The sequence below is a fragment of the Ictidomys tridecemlineatus genome, chromosome 4 (genome assembly GCF_052094955.1).
Source record: "Ictidomys tridecemlineatus isolate mIctTri1 chromosome 4, mIctTri1.hap1, whole genome shotgun sequence".
In the NCBI taxonomy this organism is placed as follows: Eukaryota; Metazoa; Chordata; class Mammalia; order Rodentia; family Sciuridae; genus Ictidomys; species Ictidomys tridecemlineatus.
Genome location: NC_135480.1, coordinates 82,623,009 through 82,641,373, shown reverse-complemented (window position 1 = coordinate 82,641,373; position 18,365 = coordinate 82,623,009).

Below are 18,365 nucleotides of genomic sequence, written 5' to 3'. Positions count from 1 at the left end.
ATCGTTACTGCTGAGTATCCAAGAAGAGACCAATCTTGAACTCATGATAAAATACCATTTCCCAATGTGGGGGTAGAATCAGCCAGGGGGTTGGTTATATTGGACCTTCTCCATTATGAGGGGTAGAGATTCATCCTCACAGAAATAAACAAAATACATTCTGGGAATGGATTAACATTTCCCACTTAGTGATTTTTACCATTTTCACCATTCACAAACCTGTAGACTGTGCTATTTTACAGGCTGTCACTCAGGACTGCTCACTGTGATGCTATTCCAAGCAGCACCACTTCTGATCAAGTAATCTTTTAAGAGCAAAAGAAGCACATAAGCAGGTTCATCCCCATGGAATTATAGGTTCTTTTAATTTCTCATTATTCCTGTATACTTGTTTTTAATTTGTTCTCTTTCCCTCTTTCTCTTTTATTTCACATACAAATTAGTGGAAATCAACTTTAAAATTTATTTTTTAAGACTGATTGATCAAGATGCCCTTAATGTTTCCCTCAGCTTGACTGAATTTTAAACAGCCTACTTCCTGATTTTAGACATCCATCTCCCTTTTCTTCCAATATGTACTTTAAATACTTGTAAATCCTTTCTTTTCTTGACACACAAATCTTTTTAAAAAGCTTTTTTGCCAGTTTTACAACTCAGAAGTATGTGTCTCAGGGACCTGGGTGCCAACCCTTCCAAATGTAAGCATCAGGGAAGACAGAACCCTTATCTCCTGGTTTCCAGGTTTCCTTGGGAGGGTGGGAGCTTCATTGCTTTCACCTTCACTAAATATTGCAGGAGCCTACTGATTATTTCCACTCTTGTCTCTTTCAAATCCCATCCCCCTCTTCCACCTCAATATTCTATTTAAGAAAAAGCTATTACTGTTACTACCTCCCTACTCTGTATAAATTTTCCTTATAACATAAAGTCCATACTTACTTCTCAAACCTGGCTATACCTACGACCACACGTGTGGAGGAGATACACTAAGGAGAACTCAAAGCATAAACATGGAATATCTTACGAGACCATTGATTTCACTCAAATATTTTTTGGAGCAATTTAATTAACAAACAATGTTCAGATTATTACTTTATTGATAAAAGGTATATAATGAAGAAAATTATAAAATTTTAAATTAAATAATAAAATAATGATGTAGTATTTTGCAGCCTCTGTTGTAAAAAGTACTTTAGAGAAAGATTAAGAAGTACTAATGTATATAATAAGGTCTAAGCATAGTGTAGCTCTCAAGGACTTGTCTTCCACCTCTAATCAAACTTCATCAACCAGAACAATGTCTCTTAGGACTCCCTCTTATACAGTCAGAATTGTTTTGTCTTTGCATACAGCACTTAATTATATAGCTTCATGTTACTATTATACATGCTGCTTTCCTTACCTTGATTGCTGCCCTTCTGCCCTCACATATCAATGAGGACTCTTTCAGACTCAGTATTTGTTCATCTTTCAAGATGAAATATTTATCTGTCATCTTCATATTTTTCTGAATTTAGGAGAAAACTAAGTTCAGATCCGTCTTCTCTTCCCACTACTACTTCTCATATTGTACTAATATTGTCTGCCTCTTTTCCTACTTAATTATACTATAAGGTTTTTGAATATAAGAACTAAGTCTTTATAATACGACATTAAACTATGTATCCTCTGTGCCTACCATCATGTCTGATATATGGTTAATAATCAAAAATATCACTTGAACTAATAGTAAACTACATAACCAAGTGCTGCATTAGTACTTACTTCTACACAATTAAATCTGAGTTTGATGATATCATCCTTATTTTTCTAATTGATAATTCAAGCCTCTCAAAATTTAATGGCCTTGTCTTAAATCTTACATTCTCAATGAAGGAAATTTCACCTCCAAAGGGAATGAAAATTGCTTCTAACCATTGTAACAATTACAATGGCTGCCTTACCTTACAAAATCTTAATCTGTTGTTGAGTTGTAGCAGGTATCACATGAATACAAATGACATTGCATTTATAAAACATGTAAGAAATCTGATTTCCTTGTAAATGAGATTTCTCATCCACAAAACTAAGGCAAGTATATGGCTATGTTTACACTTTCTTGACATGGTTTTCCTCAGGGTTGAAGTCATAGCACAAAGACATGTACAGGTCTACAGGCTATTGCTGCTGCCTTACGGATGTCATGTAATATTAAGTTCTCTTTTGTGTGACTTGAGCTCTAAAAATTAAATAAATAATGGCATTTGTTTTAGTACTTAATTTTTTTTTAATGTGTGTGTGTGTTTTATATTTACAGTACTGGTGTTCAAACCCAAGCCTTTGCACATGCTAGGCAATTTCTATCATGAGTCACATCCCTAACCTTATCACCTAATTTTATGAAAGTTATTCAAACAAATATTATTTTATGCAGGATTTAAAAGAAAAATGCTAACAATTTCTAAATGAATATCTAGCACAAGTTAAAATGTATTTTCTCATATCAAGCAAATTTAAAAGTTTTGTCAACTAAAATTAATTCTATGAAATGAATGTATTTTTTATTCCTTTTGCTGGAGAAGTAACTGTTTTTGTATGAATTTTAAAGTTTGTTTACATTACCAGAAGCTAGGAAGGATAGAAAGAAAACAGGGCAGAGAGATAATGGCGAATGGGATAGGAAGGATTATAGTGGCACCCCCTCCTCCACAGAAAATCATAACTAAACTTCTCCAGAAATCTTCATCATAGTTGATTTTAGGACTATTAGCAAAAGAGTCTCTACAAAAGAGTTCAATGTAGGTAAACTTCCTGTTTTCCTATTGCTCTATCACTTGGTCACTGACCTGGAAGAAATCAGGACTCCAGGTGCTAGACACCCCTTTACTTGTTTTTCACAAACATTTATCCAGTATAGTAGTTTGTAAAAGTGTGTTTGCAAATGCAAAATGTGATTAAAAAAAAAAAAGACAGATCCTTTAACAAGGTCTCTGGCCTTGAGCTAGAGCTTCACAGAGATGTCTACATGTCTAAGATAAGAGGAGTGACCAATTGGGCCCCATGGTAGCAGCTGGCAGGGGGAGGAAAGAAAGGGGAGAAGAAGCTCTCCCTTTCTCAGATGTTGTCCTTGAAAGGTTAACTTGCCCAAAACAGTGAAAGAAAAAGCTGCTTTTGTGTGAACTTCTGCAGACTGTGAACTTCTGAGGCCCTCCCCTTACACACTGGGTATAAAGTTCTGAAACTACCTGAACTCGAGGTTCAGGGGATTAATTGATCACAGAGAAAGCTATACCCTCTGAACCTGGCTGCAGTCAAATAAAACTGTTTCCTGCTATCTTTGATGCCTTGCCTCGTCTGTCCCCCACAACAGGATAACTTCTAATGTTCTTTAGTACGAGATCATTGACAATAATTAATTGTACAATTCAAAGTAGCTTGCAGAGAGGATCTACAATGCTCTCAACACAAAGAAATAATGAATGTATGAGGTAAAAGATAAACTAATTACTCTGATCTGATCATTATACATTATTTACATGTACTGACACACTGCACTGTACATTAAATATGTATAATAATTATGTTATTTTAAAAAACTTTTTAATTTTTTTATTTTGAAAATTGCTTACCTTGCTATTATTTTTGTGTATTTATATATGCTAATTTGTATATGCAATTAGATACTTTAAAATTTATATAAGTAAAATATACTCAAAATTATTCAAGTATACTTAGAATATTAACTTATATATTTAAAATTTTCTAATTTTTAAATTAACTATTAACTTATCTTGTAGTCATTCTTAACCCTGAAGAGTAAGCCTCTGATTACTCTTTTAATGTTTAAAGTTCAGGTGTACATACACTATATATAAAAACATATGCATTATGCTTGGGATTATTAAAATTTCATGGAAGGACAATTAAAAAAATATGTCTAAGAAGCAAGACTGAAAAAATGGCCTTAAATTATACAGAAAGTATAAAACCCAGAACTCAATTCTGTATTATAGCTGAAAATTCAATTAAAAAGTAGAAGAAGAAGAAGAAGAAGAAGAACGAGGAGGAGGAGGAGGAGGAGGAGGAGGAGGAGGAGGAGGAGGAGGAAGAGGAGGAGGAGGAGGAGGAGGAGGAGGAGGATCATCCCAGCTGGCTCTTGACAATCAGAAATCTGATGGAAAAGTCATTCTATCACAAGAGCATGTTGATTTTTCCACCTATGCCTGGGACCTCCAGTGCTCCCTTAATGGCCTATGATTCTCTGCTCAGCAGAAAAGCATTTTCTCTCCAGACATCTTGGAAAATGCTCTTCTCAAGACCAAACACATTGCAAATCACAACAGACCTAGAATCTGACTTAAAATTCTGTATGTGCTCGCCTGCCATCTGTGCCAAACAGGAGCTGATTAAAAAGGCTGTTTAAACAAAGTGAATCCATATTAAAATGGAGATAATCTACAAGTGGCCAATTCACTCTTCTAAGTCCTATCTAGGCCTGGCAGATTGCCCCATGGACAGGCATGACAAAACATTTACCACAAAAACAGACAAAAACAGCTGAATCCCCCTAAATAAATAAAGAACACCTTTATCTCTTAGCTAAAGGCCAACAGTGCCCACCTATTCTCCTATTTGTCTTCCCTACTTTCAGAAAGTTTTGGTGTATAATTAGAGATATCCTGATATCTTTTCAAAGACAAACCAAGAAGTATTAGGCCCCATTTATTCATTCTCTCACCAGCTCACACAAAACCATGGAAATGCAATGGAGAACAATTATCTCTTTGAAAATTGTAACTAAAATTACTAAACAATGACATGTCACCTAATTAACACACTGAGGAAGACTCATAAAATTAGGAAATTGCAGTCTGTGGGTATTCTGAAAAGCTGAAAACTAACAACCAAGAGTGAAAAACAGCAGCTCCAGGCCAAAGGCTGGCACAGGGTGTTTGACCAGTCTGATTAAACATTGTAAAGTTACCATTACATTTTATTTATAAGTATCCTGACAAGTGGATATATGTATTGAGCTCTCCAAAATAGAGCCCCCAGGAAACTACATGGTGAAAGCATGTTTTGAATTAAGTATTTCTGTATTTCCTAGAAGAAGGAAATAGACTTTGAAGAAGATAATTAAGAGTCATCTATATATAGCCCGGGTTACATAGTAGGATTGATTTGGAAAACAATGCACTACAAAGTGGTTTCCACTCAGCAATTTTGTTCACAGGAATGCAATAGTGATGGAAATATTCAAGCCTTAAGAGCATCCAAAGTATCCCTCAGTTTTGGTTTGTTTTATTCTTATAATAAATTTAAGAGAAACTTTAGTTATAGACAATCTTCTAGACTCAGGGGCTGTTGAATGGTAGGATAAGATCTAGCTCAAATGGGATACAGTCATATAAATCTTTAACTGCAATAAAACTTCGAAAGTGCTACAGAAAGAAGTTGGCACAAAGTGTTTTCACAGCAAAAAGCAGCAAGTGCTAAACATCTGGGAAAATTTCAAGATGAGGTTTCATAGTTGAGGTTGCATTTGGCATTCAACTTGAAAAAATTAAAGTAGTAAAATTTTTCCAGATGAAGGAGGCAAGAAAGAATATTTCTGGTACAAGTTTGCCAATATATAAAGCAATGAATGTGTGTAGAATGATTAGGAGAAAGGTCGATCTATTCAGAGGGATGGATGTGACTCTGGATATTAGATGAAACTGGAGAAGTAATTGGAAGTTTGTTAGATCAGCACTTATGTGAACCAAACATAGGTTTACAAGACCTCACTTAAAATATGAATTAATCCAAAATACTATAGGAAAATAAAGGAGAACAAAGAGACAAAACTCTCACGAAGAAAATTGAGAGAGAGAGAGAGAGAGAGAGAGAGAGAGAGAGAGAAAGAGAGAGACAGAGAATTTTTTTTTAATATTTATTTTTTAGTTCTCGGCGGACACAACATCTTTGTTGGTATGTGGTGCTGAGGATCGAACCCGGGTTGTACGCATGCCAGGCGAGCGCGCTACCGCTTGAGCCACATCCCCAGCCCAAGAAAATTTTTTTTTAAATGTAGATGCCTCACTTTCAAGGAGATGGAATTTAACTTCCACCTCCTCAGTTTGGGACATGTACAGTGACTCCTTCCAAAGAGTACAGTATGACAAGGTAACAAGATGGTATCTTCAGAGTGTACCAAGTGATTAAGTGACACCTTCAGTGATAAGCTATGTTGATAGTATGCACGTTGATATAAGGTGACAAAAATGGTACTTTCATTCCTTGATTTTCCCCTAAATAATAACCTCAGTTTAATTACAAAAACTCCAGACAAATCTAATTTGAAAAGTATTTTATAAAATATCTCATCAATATTTCTCAAAACTGTCAAAGATCTTCAAAAACAAGTCTAAGAAATTGGCACAGCCAAGAGATACCTAAGGAGAGATGACAAACAATTTGATATTCTGAATAGGAGCCTAGAACAGAAAAATATATCAGATAAAAACTAAGAAAATCTCAATACACATGGACTTAAATAATAATACATCAATATTTATTTATTAATTATAATTACTGTATGATACTAAGGCAAAATGTTACCAGTAGAGGAAATGATGCAAAGTTTATGGGAACTTTTTGTACTATATTTATAATTTTTTAAACCTAAACCTATCCCATTAAAAAATATAGTGTATTTTAAAATGTGAATTGAATGGTTTTTCAGATATTACAATAACTTAGAAAAAAATATTTATTCAATCAAAATGATTATACAAGTTACTTGCGTAGATCTAGCCTCAGATTTGGCAAATGTAAGACTTAAATGATCTTCTATGGTTATATTTCTCTCATACTCATTTTAAAATGTACAAATACATCATTCAAAGTCTATATAAGTCTCTGTTAATGATGTGCAGCTTTAGTTATTTCTTATACTCTCTCTCCCTAAATACTGTAATTTTTAAGAGGAAGCAGATTAAAAGAGAAAAAGCCAGCAGATGTCATTCTAGGGCCAGAAAGTTAAAAATCTAGAAATATGAAAACCATGTTGTGACAGTGGGCCTATCAATTAACCAAGGGGAGGTGACTTTGTGATTCTAACCATGCCCGCACATGACACAGAATATCACTGATAAGTGAACAATTTCAGTCACTGAAGAATTGTGATTCATCTGTGAGAAATATCTAGGTAGTAAACATATCCTACGTTTGTAAGGATAGTTTTAAAATTAAATATTTTCACCCATTATCTTCATAATGATTAAAATCCTTCAAAATCATTATATTTCCACATCCAATGAATCTTTCAGCTAGCATTTTCACCTGGAAGTGGCATAAAATTATTTGATAGGTTGATGCTTTATTTAGAAATATAAAGGACGAAAGTGTCAGTACTCTAGAATTATATCCAGAAACTTAACTTTTCACCTATTTTCCTTTAAGAAAAAAATTACAGTGAAACAGCACACATTCAAAAATTTATAAATATAAATACTCATGTTAACAAAGCATCATAATTACCAACATAAAACCAACAGCCAAGAGGATCAATTGAGAACACCAAGAGATGATAGAACCCCTCTGGATGTCAGAGCAAGTGTAAGACTTCCATAATCTTCTGTGGTTATATTTGTCTCATATTCACTTCAAAAAGTCTTCTTCTCCTGAAAAAATAATTACCATTTTAAACTTTATGTTGATCAACTCCTTGCCTTTTCTAGTATTTACATTAACTAAGTTAGCCTCTCTGGGGTTAAGAATCAGTATTTTTGCACTATTACTTCTTTTTTTTTTCTTTCCATATGCTCTTTCTTTAAAAAATATATTTTGGGAATTCATACATATTGTTGTGTACCTCTCTAGTTTACTATTTTCATTGCTATATTCTATTGGATGAAGATATCAGTCTGTAAATATTCCACTGTACAAGGACATATAGTTTGCTTATAACATAGGGATATTACAAATAATTAATCTATGTTTATGCATGGTTTTGGTTCATAGGTTAATACATTTCTCTTGGGTATCTAGAACTAGAATTTCTAACTTACCGATATATGCTTTTTCAGTTTTAGTAGATAATCAAATTATTTCCAACAGAGTAACATCAGCACTATACATCAGAATCTCCAGTGAGTCATATCTTTGCCAACATTTATAATTGTTCTTTTTCATTTTAGCTGTCATCAGGATGTACTGGCATTAGAAATAATTTTAAATTTCATAACCCTAATTATTATGGAATTTGAACACATTTGTGTATTCGGATATTCTTTTTATAAATTGATCTTTCATTCTCTTATGCATTATCAATCTTTTCATGGATTTGTAGAAATTCTGGATAAGAATACATGCATCCATGAAATCAGAGCTTTCCACCAATGAAAAATTTCAGAAGTATTCACCACAAGCTTCAATTTCTTACTACTTAAGATTTCCTTCTCTTGTTCTTTCATCTGATTTGTTCTTTAATCCCTAGCTCATTTATGCCATCTTTGTGACTATGTTAAGTTTGTCACCTGGAAAATTTTTCCTGTTTTAATATATGCATTTTAATGCTATAAATTTGCCTTTCTGCACTACTATAGCTGCATCTCATAAAGTTTGGTTTTCTATAATTTCTTCACATTTGTTCCATTGGTTATATAGAGGAATATTGTTTGTTCTTCATATATTTATGAATTTTCCAAATTTCTTTATTAATCTTTTTTTATTTGTATATGACAGTGCAATGCATTACATTTCTTATTATACATAAAGAGCACACTTTTTCATATTTCTGGTTGTATACAAAGTATATTCACAGCAATTCGTGTCTTCATACATGTACTTTGGATAAAAATGTCTATCACATTCCACCATCATTTCTAACCCCATACCAACTCCCTTCCCCCAATTCCTCTGCCCTATCCAGAGTTTTGTCTATTCCTTCCATGCTTCTTCTCCCTACCCTACTATGAATCAGCCTCCTTATGTCAGAGAAAACATTCAGCATTTAGTTTTTTGGGGATTCGCTAACTTCATTTAGCATTATCTTCTCTAAGTCCATCCATTTACCTGCAAATACCATGATTTTATTCTGTTTTATTGCTGAATATTATTCCATTGTGTACATATGCCAAAGTTTTTAATACATTCAACTACTGAAGTGCATCTAGTTTGGTTCCACAGCTTAGCTATTGTGAATTGTACTGCTATAAACATTCATATGGCTGTGTCCCTGAAGTATGCTGTTTTTAAGTCATTTGAGTATAGACCAGAAGAGGGATAGCTGGTAGTTCCATTCCTAATTTTCCAAGAAATCTCCATACTGCTTTCCATATTGGCTGCACCAAGTTGCAATCCCACCATCAGTGTATGAGTGTACCTATTTCCACACATCCTTGCCAACACTTATTGTTGTTTATCTTCATAATAGATGCCATTTTGACTGGGGTGAGAAAAAATCTTAGAGTGGTTTTGATTTGCATTTCTCTAATAGCTAGCAATCATGCACAATGATCAAGTGGTATTCATCCCAGGGATGCAAGTTTGGTTCAAGATGCAGAAATCTATAAATCACATCAGTAGACTTAAAGAATCATATGATCATCTCAATAGATGCAGGAAAAGCATTTGACAAAACACACCAACCCTTTATATTCAAAACACTAGAAAAATTGGGGATAACAGAAACATATCTCAACATCATAAAGGCTATCTATACTAAGCCCCAGGCCAACATCATTCTAAATGGAGAAAAACTGAAGGCATTTCCTCTAAAAACTGGAACAAGACAGGGATGCCCTCTTCCACCACTTCTATTTAACATAGTTCTTGAAACACTTACCAGAGCAATTAGATGAAAGAAATTAAAGGGATACACACAGGAAAAGAAGAACTCAAATTGGCACTATTTGATGATGATGTGATTCTATATCTAGAAGATCCTAAAAGTTCCACCAGAAATCTTCTAGAACTAGTGAATGAATTCAACAAAGTAGCAGGATAAAAAAATCAACAACCATAAATCAAACGCTTTTCTGTATATCAGTGACAAATGCTCAGAAAGGAAAACTACTCCATTTACAATAGCCTCAAAAAAAAAAAAATACTTGGGAATCAACTTAACAAAAGAGTTGAAAGATCTATATAATGAAAATTAGAGAACCCTAAAGAAAAAAGTCAAAGAAGACCTTAGAATATGGAAAGGTCTACCTTGCTTTTGAATACACAGAATTAATATTATCAAAATAACCTTACTTCCAAAGGCACTATACAGAATTAATGCAATTCCAATCAAAATCCCAATGATATTACTTATAGAAATAGAAAAAGCAATCATGAAATTCATATGGAAAAATAAGAGACCCAGAATAGCTAAAGCAATCCTTAGCAGGAAGAGTGAAGCAGGTGGCATCACCACACTAGACTTTAAATTATACTACAAAGCAATAGTAACAAAAAACAGTATGGTATTGGCACCAAAACAGACTGGTATACCAAGGGTACAGAATAGAGGACATAGTGACTAACCCACAATATTACAATTACTTTATATTAGACAAAGGTGTCCAATACATGCATTTGAGAAAAGATAGCCTCTTCAACAAATGGTGCTGGGAAAACTGGAAATTCATATGAAAAACATAAAATTACACCCCTATCTCTCACCATGCATAAAACTCAACTCAAAATAGATCAAGGAATTAGAAATACAACCAGAGACCCTGCATCTAATAGAAGAAAAAGTAGGCTCTAATCTCCATCATTAGGCCCCAACTTCCTTAATAAGACTCCTGTGGTGCAAGAATTAAAAATGAAAAATCAATAAGTGGGATGGACTCAAACTAAAAAGTTTCTTCTCAGCAAAAGAAACAATCTGTGAGGTGAATAGAGAGCCTAGATCTTGAGAGCAAATCTTTACCCCTCACACATCAGATAGAGTACTAATCTCTAGAGTATATAAAGAACTCAAAAAGCTAAACACCAAAACCACAAATAACCCAAACAATAAATGGGGCAAGGACCTGAACAGACACTTCTCAGAAGATGATATACAATCAATCAACAAATATATGAAAAAATGTTCTAATTTTTATTTCTAATTTCTAATTCCATTGTTACTGGAGAATATACTTTCTATTGTTTCAATCTTTGATGATTTTTTTATGGCCTAACACACAATTTATTCTAGAGAATATCCCAAGAATACTTAAGAAGAAATTTTTAATGTTGTTGGGTAGAATATCTTAAAGATATTTGATATGTTTAATTAAATTATACTGTCATAAAAGTCTTTTAATTTCTTGTTGACCTTCTATTTTCTCTCCTGAATGTTGGGTTCTGTATTCTGCAACTATTATTGTTAAATTGTCTATATTGTTCTTCAGTTCTGCTAGATTTTGCTTCATGGACCATACATGTTTGTGATCTATCTTACTGATGAATTGGCATTTTTATCACTTTAAAATACCTTTAATTATGAATGTAGTAAATTTATTTCTCTTACATGTTACTTATGTAACTGGATTTGATACAGACACTCCAGCTCTCTATATTTGGGTTTCTGTTTCAACAGAGTATTCTTTTACTTTTAACCTATTCATGTTCTTGAATAAATGTGTGTCTTTTAAATATAGAAGATAGCTGGAGCATGACTGTCTACTCATTCTGTCAGTCTTTCATTTTTTGATGAAACTGTGTCATCTGTTTACAGTTACAGATGTAAATTACTGATGAAGTTAGATTATTGTTCCCATTTTGTTATTTGTTTCCAGTGTTTTATATATTTTGTGTTCCTAATTCCCTCCATTACTGTGTTCTTTTGTGTTAAATGTATTTTTTAGAATACTATTTTAATCTCCTTGTTGTTTCTTTTTCTATATTTTTCAGTTTTTCTCTTAGTGATTGCTCTAGGTTTAAAAATTCTCAATTTATAACAGTTTAGTTCAAATTAATATCAACTTAATTTCAGTAGTTTACAAAAACTTTTCTTCTCTGTAGTTCTATTGTTTCCCTACTCTGTGTTGTTATCATACCCATTACATCTTTATATAGTACATTTCCATTCACAATTATTCATGATTATTGCTTTATAAAGTTGTCCTCTAAATCAAGATAAAAGAACTACAAACAAAAATTAAATTAATACTGGCTCTTATATTTACCAACACATTTATGTTTTGAGTGGTCTTTACTTCTTCATGTGAAATTAAATTATGGTGTAGTATTCTTTTATTTCAACCTTAAGGACTCTTGAACATGTATTCAATGGCAGGTTTGTTGATGATAAATTCTCTCAGATTTAGTTAATGAAAAAATTTCTTATTCCTTTCTTCATGTTTGAAGGATAATTTTGCTGTATATATAGTCTCTCTTAAGAGGATTTTGGGTTTTTTGGCCGTAGAATACATAGTCCCACTTTAAACATCTGCCTTCATTGTTCATAATAAGAAGTTAGCCCTCATAATTGAGGATAGCTTGTATTTGAGGAGTTACTTGTCTCTTATTTCAAGTTTCTTTTTTGCCTTTGATTGTATATGATGTTTCTCAATGTAGCTAACTTCAAATTTACCCTAACAGCAATTCATTTTTCATCAGATTTTGGAAGATGTTGAATTCTTTTACTTTTTTTTTCTTTTTTAAAAATTTGTTTTAATTAATTACACATGGAAGTACAATGATCTTGACATATCGTACATTTGAATCAGATGGGGTATAATTTCTCATTTTTCTGAATGTACAGGTTGCAGAATTACATTGGTCATGCAGTCACATATATACCCACAGCAATAATAATGTCTATGAATTCTTTTACTTTTAACCTATTTATGTCCTTGAATAAATTATCTCAAACATTCTTTCTTTCCTCTTTTCTTAACACTAATTCTGAGACCCTTTTTATAGCTGTTGATTCTTTGAGCCTCTGTTCATTTATTTTTTTATTCTCTTTTCCACCTGTTCTTCAACGGAATAATTTCAATTGACCTATCTTCAAGTTCATGGATTCTTTTCTTTTTTCCTGTGAAAATGTGCTGCTAAACCACTAGCAAATTTTTGATATAAAATTTCATATTTTGTACTTAGACATTCTTTACAATTTTAATTCTTCATTGATATTTTCTATTTTGTGAGTGTTCTAATAATACTATTCTTCAAGTATATTTACTTCTTCAAAGATATTTAAAATGACCAAATTAAGGTCTTTGGATAGCAAATTCACATTTGAGCTTTACGAGTCACAATTTCCACAGAGTCTCAGGAAAATGGATTTCTTTATTCCTCTAAAGGGACCACATTTTCTTATTTCTTTTCATAACTTTTTGTCAAAATGAAAATTTTAAATACTGTAATGTTTCAACTTTGTAAATCAATTTCTCCTTTTCCCCCAGGATTTTTGTTGATATTTTTCATGTGATTATTCTTGCTGCTATCTAATGACTTTTCTAAACTAAGTTTATAAAGTCAGTATTCTCTATAATATGATAACACAGAATTCTCTTCTTAGTTACCTTAATGGTCAACAATTGATTGAGCATAAACTTTCTTAAGTGTGTCTAACCAGTAAGTTCTCAGGTTTTGTCAAATAACTGTTTCTTTCAGCTGAAATTGATATTAAGCCTGGCATTTTAAAACTCTGCCCTAGCCTTCACTTCCTGTTTGTGTTGAACCTCAACACAAGTCAAGCAGAGGTAAACATTTAGAGCTTCCTTGGGTCTTTCTGGAGTATTCATTTAGTCCTATACAAAGAGCACAGCACTATGCACATGAGGAATCATCTAGATTTCTAATAACATGTCAAAGATTTTTAAATCTACTATATAAAACTCCAACAAACTTTTCCTTTAAACTTTTTTGGTCAGATACTATGTACCCCAACCATCATCATTGCTGCAGGCAATTGCCGCTAATTTGTTTTAACAAATATCCATGAGCAAAAGTTTGTAAGTTTGTACACCCTAGAAAAGCTTTGATTCTGATTGATTTTTTTTTTTTAACCAGGGATTGAACCCAGGATCATTTAATCACTGAGCCACATCCCCAGCCCATTTTTTTATATATATATTTTATTTAGAGACAGGGTCTCAATAAGTTGCTAAGGCTAGCTTTGAACTTATAATTCTCCTGCCTTGATCTCCTGAGCTGCTCAGATGACAGATGTGCCTGGTTTGATTCTGATTTTTAAAATGAAGACATTCTTATTTTAAAAATGTGAGTGGGATTTTTAAGGGAAATGGAAGACAGATCAAATAATTATAGTTAGTTGAGAACCAGTCTTTATAGATTTGACCCCACATATATTCTCCAGTAGCTGCTAGACTGGTGATTTTAATATTATCATAAGGCTGTTGGTTTTCAAGGTTACCAAGAGATGGGAAGAGGTGGATCGGGATGTGGTAAGTTAAGATACCTCAAAACTTGCTGGTATTACTGAAATAAAACCCTCTTTTTTTCAATAATTGCTCACAAGGTTATTACAAGGCTTTTGTTCTAAAAATGTTGATTTTGTCAATTTTTCCAGTGTTCTCCTTGCCTTTTTATGAAAGAAGCAATTTTCAAAGGTGTTTATGCCATCATTTCCCGGGAAGTCATTCAGTGTTTTCTACAGAGAAGTTAAATGCTGGCACTCTGTAGGACAAAATTTAATTGTAAGAAGTTTTTAGATATATTTTTCATAAAATTCTGTGGAGAACATACAGAAATATTATGAGCTGAGTAAAAGCACAATTAATCATATTCAAAGTAAAATAATATAATGAATTATTTGAATAAATGGTTTAGAACTGTGGGAGGTTTTTAGTGGTTAGGTTTTTGCTCTGATATAACTTAGCAACTTCTGAATAATTTGGATAAATACAGAGATGATTTTTAAATCAAATATTCAAAATAATTTTAGCTGAGAAATTTTATCTTAAAAATATTTTAATAGGCTGAAACACTGAACAAAATAGATATAACTCTTGTTGTATTTATTGTAATAATATAAAATTAACCAAATAGAAAATTATGTATTTCCTTTTTAAAAATTTAATTTCATTTGCATAGTAAGGGAAACAAATTTTAATAGCAGTTTATAAAGGAGAGGGAAGACTTGAGAAAGAGAAAGAAGGAAGAAATCTAATAGTTTTAGTTAATCACCAAAATGCTATGTCCTAATTATAGGGCAAGCTATGGCTACAAGCCATACACAACTGATCTCAGAAACATTACTAATTAAATCAAAAGCATTTAATGAGAACATGATATGTACAATATATTTGGAGACCATAGATACAAAGATTTATGGGAAAAAATTATCCTCAATGAGATCATCACCTAAAGAGATAATCTAAAACAAATTATAATAAAATGCAATCAGTATTATATCACAGATATAGTCCAAAGTGGTACAGGCAAAATCTAAATAAAGTCTAAATAATTCTGTTTGAAAGGAAAAATTTAATAAGTAAACATACTTTAACTGCCCCACAGGAATTTGAGAAGATACCAGAGACTAAAAATAATTTGGTATGTACTGAGCATTTACTAGGGGTTGGGTACCAGAGTTAAAACCAATAATAATATGTCTTGCCTTTGAATATATCAGTCTTGTGAGATTCTCTTCCCAATCCCCCTTGGAAGAAAGAACTCCCTAATCTTCTCCAAGTGAAAATTAACTGAAGGCTCTTAGTTAGTTATTAAGTGTAAAAGCTTCTCTGCAATGGCTTCTCTCAATTTCACACTGGAAAAAGATAAAAGTTCCATTCACACTGTGACAAGTTCTATGGAAATATATTTCAGTGTTATTCAGTGAATTAGAGACAAGCAGAAAAGATTAGAGTCATATGCAACTACTCATAAAACCCTAATATGAGACCAGTACAATCATCAGACTTTTAATTAAAGCTCTGAAAGTATTCCTACCTGTATAATGTGCTAGATTTCTCTGAACTTCTTATTACATAAGCATTTTTCATTAAATTGCTACAGCAATTCTGAGCACTGAACAAGATTTATAATATCACAGATTGGATGACAGATAATGGTAGAAGCTAAAGATAATAAATAATTATTGGTACCATCTGGACCCTTTGAAAAAAATATCCCTTTAAAGAGTGCATTTCAGAGTTCTACAAAAATAGAATTTGTGTAAAGAAAACAAAAATGTTAAATTTAAATTAGATGGGAGCAAAGATACTAATTAAGAATTCACAGGGGAAATATAGATCTAATTTAGAAGCAATTGACACAAAATTATTCATAAAACACGATGGTTTTTTAGATTAACATCTACAATGATGAATTAAAATGCATTCTGTATTAATCTCTTCATGTCAAAAATAATAAATGCCACCTCATATGAGTCATGGGGTCATTCTGACAGTTTTTTCGTTTTTCAACTGAGAAATCTGGTTACTATTGATATTGATGCATGTTAAATTTAATGTAAAAATCCAGTGATTATATATGCACAAAGCTATTTATTCTATTCAGGTCTTTCTACATCAATGGAAAGTAAGTTAATCAAATAAAAATTCTAGTGTATGGCTTTGTAACGATATTAGGTCTAATGATCAGTCAAACTATAACAGCTTTCTTTTTTTTTTTCTTGATGGGTGTTTCCTAAGGGAGAAAAGACATCTCAGAATAACTATACATATTTCTAGCAGGGTTTCTCATAAATGTAATTCACAGTATTCTCAGAAAAAGAGTTTTAAAGGAGGTAGTTTATTCAAAGTGCACATAAATATTTGTCATGTGCCTACAAAACACAACACACATATTTGTACTTCACATATGAACTATTTTATTGAACTCATAATAGCTCCTGTTTATGCTATTCCACAATATGGTGGAATAGGTGAAAAGCCAGGCAAGTAGTTAAATAGAGTCACCAAAATGACAGAATCTAGAGCAGCTTGGAATCTGAAGAGATAAACAAATGTAGAACAATCAGAATGATTTATATGTGAATAAAGATAAGGTTCGAAAGACTTTCTTTTTAGAAGTGTTTGTCATCCTTCCAATAATATGATCTCAAAATGGGAAAACCATAAACAGCTGATATTACCATGCACACAAATTTGTTCTCTCTCTCTCTCTCTCTCTCTCTCTCTCTCTCTCTCTCTCTCTCCTCTGAGAGTTTCATTGCAGTGACTTAAATAGAAGCCACCAATGGCCTGAAGAACAAGAACTACTTTCAGTTTCTATAATGAGAAAATGATGTCTTTGCTAGCCATTCAGCCAACTGTTGCTACATGTTTAAAGCCAACAACTTGCCCATGTAACATACCAAAATAATTTTTACATTTTTTAATTTATTTTAATTAGTTATACACAATAATAGAATGCATTTATGCACTTTGATATACATAGTTGAGATGTAATTTCTCATTTTTCTGAGTGTACGTGTTGCAGAATCATATTGGTCATGCAGTCACATATATACATACGGTAACAATGTTTCATCTACTATCTTTCCATTCCAATCCCTACAACCCCTCCCCTCCACTCATATCACTTCCCTCTATCTAATCTAAGGTAACACTATTCTTCCTAGTACCCCCCACCTTACTGTGAATTAGTATCTGCATTTTAGAGAAAACATTTGGCCTTTGGTTTTGTGGGACTGGCTTATTTCACTTAGCATGATATTCTTCAACTCCAACCATTTACTGGCAAATGCCATAATTTCACTCTTTTTTAAAGGTGACTAATATTCCATTGAGTATATATACCATGTATTCTTTATACATTCATCTATTAAGGGACACCTAGTTTGGTTCCATAGTCTAACTATTGTGAATTGAGGTGCTATAAACATTGATATGGCTGTGTCACTATAGTATGCTGATTTTTAAGTCCTTTGGGTATAAACCAAGGAGTGGGATAGCTAGGTCAAATGGTGATTCCATTCCCATTTTTCTAAGGACTCTCCATACTGCTTTCCATAGTGGTTGCACCAATTTGCAGTCCCACCAGCAATGTATGAGTGTATATTTATACATATTTAATGCAATTCCTATTAAAATCTCAATGACATTCTTCATAGAAATAGAAAAATCAAAGATGAAATTTATTTGGAAAATAAGAGACCCAGAATAGCTAAAGCAATCCTTAGCAAGAAAAGTGAAGTAAGTGGTATCACAATACTAGACCTTAAACTATACTACAGAGCTATAGTAATTAAAACGGCATGGTATTGGCACCAAAATAAACTTGTATACCAATGGTACAGAATGGAGGGCACAGAGACAAGTCCACATAAATATAGTTATGTCATACTAGACAAAGGTTCCAAAAACATTCACTGGAGAAAAGATAGCCTATTCCACAAATGGTGCTGGCAAAACTGGAAATCCATATGCAGCAAAATGAATAAACCTCTATCTCTAACACTGCACAAAAATCAACTCAAAGTGGAT